Source organism: Arachis duranensis, chromosome 2 (genome assembly GCF_000817695.3).
Source record: "Arachis duranensis cultivar V14167 chromosome 2, aradu.V14167.gnm2.J7QH, whole genome shotgun sequence".
NCBI classification, from domain to species: Eukaryota; Viridiplantae; Streptophyta; class Magnoliopsida; order Fabales; family Fabaceae; genus Arachis; species Arachis duranensis.
In genome coordinates, this window is record NC_029773.3 from 8,064,937 (window position 1) to 8,067,688 (window position 2,752).

Consider the following 2,752-nt stretch of genomic DNA (forward strand, 5'->3'; position numbering starts at 1 on the left):
CACCATCGCGTTAACCATCCACACCACCACTACTACCACTAGCATTGCCATTACCATCATCAACACACAATCCAAATAGCTTCCTCACTCAAATTCTGACCTCTTTTTTAATTAAAATATTATTTTGGTCAAGATGAAACAAAATCTCAATTGCAGTTTTTAGTCAGATTTTATCCGTCTTTGGTACTATTATCAATAGTTAATCATGGTTGTAGCTAAGAACTCCAGGGAAACCAAAAAAAAAGAGCTAAGAACTCTATTGCACCTGAAGAATTGAAACAACTCTTGTTCCTCTCCAAGCCCAAGGTACATGCTCTTGCCTCTGCCTCTCTCACATTTAGGTAGATGGGAGCCTCCAAACTGCATCCATGGCCTGCGCGCGGAGGGGGAGATTGGCTCACCGGAGGAAGGCGCGATCTTGACGTCGCCTGCTCCATGGCCTGCGCGCGGCAAGTTTGCTTCGTCCAAGAGAAGTCGGTTCCCCGCCCAGTCGCCCACCAAATGGCATGGAGATACTCCAACCAGGGGTGTGCATGGCTCGGCCCGACCCGAAAATCCGACCGGCTTCGAACATTTTAGGGATTATTTTGGTGTTTTAGGGCCAGCTAAAGATCTCAGGTCATTATTTCAGGTCGGTTCGGGCTATGGCCCGGTCATCATACACAGTTACTATTTTGTGTTATTAGTGATGGATGATGGCTATTCTTATGTAGAATTTAAGTATTGTAAACTTTAATATTTTGTGTTATTATTTATTAAGACTATAAGTTAATGATTTATGTTTAAAATGCATAAGATTTTAGACTAATGCATAATATTGTGTTATTTGTATTGATTTAAATATTTGGTGTTATTAGACAATATTAGTATTGATTATGGTTATTTAGTTTTAGAGAATAGTTGGTTCTTGTTATATTTTTCTAAGTGAATTTTAACATGTCAAATAATGGTTGGAGTTTTGTAAATTTGGATATTTTCACATGCTAGCTTATAAGAAGGTATCAATGTAATGTAATGTTAACGGTCCGGTTTTCACCCGGTTTTTATCCAGTATAATCATGTCCCGAAAGTGTATAGGTTTCATCGGGTCTAGGCTGGGTTCGGGTCTAATAAATAGGCCCGGCATATATTTTGGGCTGGATCTGGGTCACATCAAACCCGCTTTTTCACCCGACCTATGTACACCCCTAACTCCAACAGTAGCCCCTTTTCCAACTGATCGATGGTGCTAAGTAGAGCCTGGAGTCACCGTTAGAGAGAGTCCGTGACTGCCGGATTTTGTGTGTTGATGGCGGTGATGGCAGTCGGGTGGTAGCGGTGGTGGTGATGAAGGATTTTGAAAATTTTGGGATTGGAAAAACCGAAAAAGAGAGATGGAGGTTGGGAATAAAGGGTATAGTAAATTTACTAATTTAGGGAATGAATTATGAATCCAGTTCTTCACCATTTTTTAGAATGACAATGCGATTCTTTAAAATAAAAATGATTCACTTTCTCTATTTTTGCGACACAACGTGATCTTTATGGGATTTTTTATTTTAATAAATAAAATAAATGTAATCATTACTAAAATAAATCATTTAAAAAATATTTACTGATTTAAATTTTTTCGTCTTATTTCTTTTACAGTGTAAACGAGATAAGACACGTCATCTGCAACGTGGCTATCTCGTTTACACGGTAAACAAGATAAGCCCTGCGTACGCTTATAAGTAGAAGTCGTTTACAGTGGCTGTGGGACCCAATTTGACTTAGTCAGCCTCTTTCTCCCCTCTTTTGACCCTTTCATACCCTATTTTAGACTGATACGGTGATGGCGCGCCAGACGGAGAACGACGGAGACATCAACAAACTGAACGAGATGCTAGGGTGGGCGACTTCGAGGTTAATTGCATTCCTTTTGTTTAATCTAAGTATGTGGTCATTGTTAGGATACTCCTGAAGTGATAAGAATGTAGTTAAATGATTTAGTGATAGGTTTCTAGGAGGAATCTAGTGGACAAAGGCCTTCCAGCCGCTCGATCTCATCCATATCATTCCGGAATCTAGTACCACCGAATTTGCTTAATATCAAACTCTTCAAATCCGACAACGTATTCACACGCTGAGTGCGAAATAATATCGGATCCTTACACTCAAATATCACCCCATTTTCGTCATTTCTCATACGACAATTAGGATAAACAAGCATAACTATGTATGGATTATTACTGGCCATTGATGCCTTATTTTTGTGAGAAATACGAGACAGAAAATTGATAGAAAAAGTTTGTGAAGAATACCAAGGGTTCCACATCCTTTTATAGCTATTGTCGTTGTCTTCTATGTATCTTGTTTACACTGTAAACGAGATAGACAATTCATGTATCTCGTTTACAAATACATGAAATGTCATCTCGTTTACACTGTAAACGAGATAAGACTGAAAAATTTAAATCGGTAAATATTTTTTAAATTATTTATTTTGATAGTTATTATATTTATTTTATTTATTAAAATAAAAAATCCGATCTTTGTAGATGTTTTTCTATCCACTCTGAATAGAAAATGCTAACATCAGATTTAGAAATGGACAATGATCTAATTGTCTCTAAATTCAAATTAGTTAGGAGTTTATTTATTTTTATTCTTTAAATAATATCTTTTTTAAATTTTATTTATTATATTAATATTTTTGTAATAAATTATTAAATATATGATATAATAAATACAAACTAATTAATAATTATTTAAATTTAAAAATATCAATTAT

At 36.0% G+C, this 2,752-nt stretch overlaps 1 protein-coding gene across 7 annotated transcripts in view; it reads right to left on the reverse strand.

Moving 5' to 3' along the window:
* LOC107473318 (uncharacterized) overlaps window positions 1-2,752 on the reverse strand; it is a 74,130-nt gene that overhangs the window by 15,651 nt on the left and 55,727 nt on the right. The gene's annotated exons all lie outside the window — the stretch shown is intronic.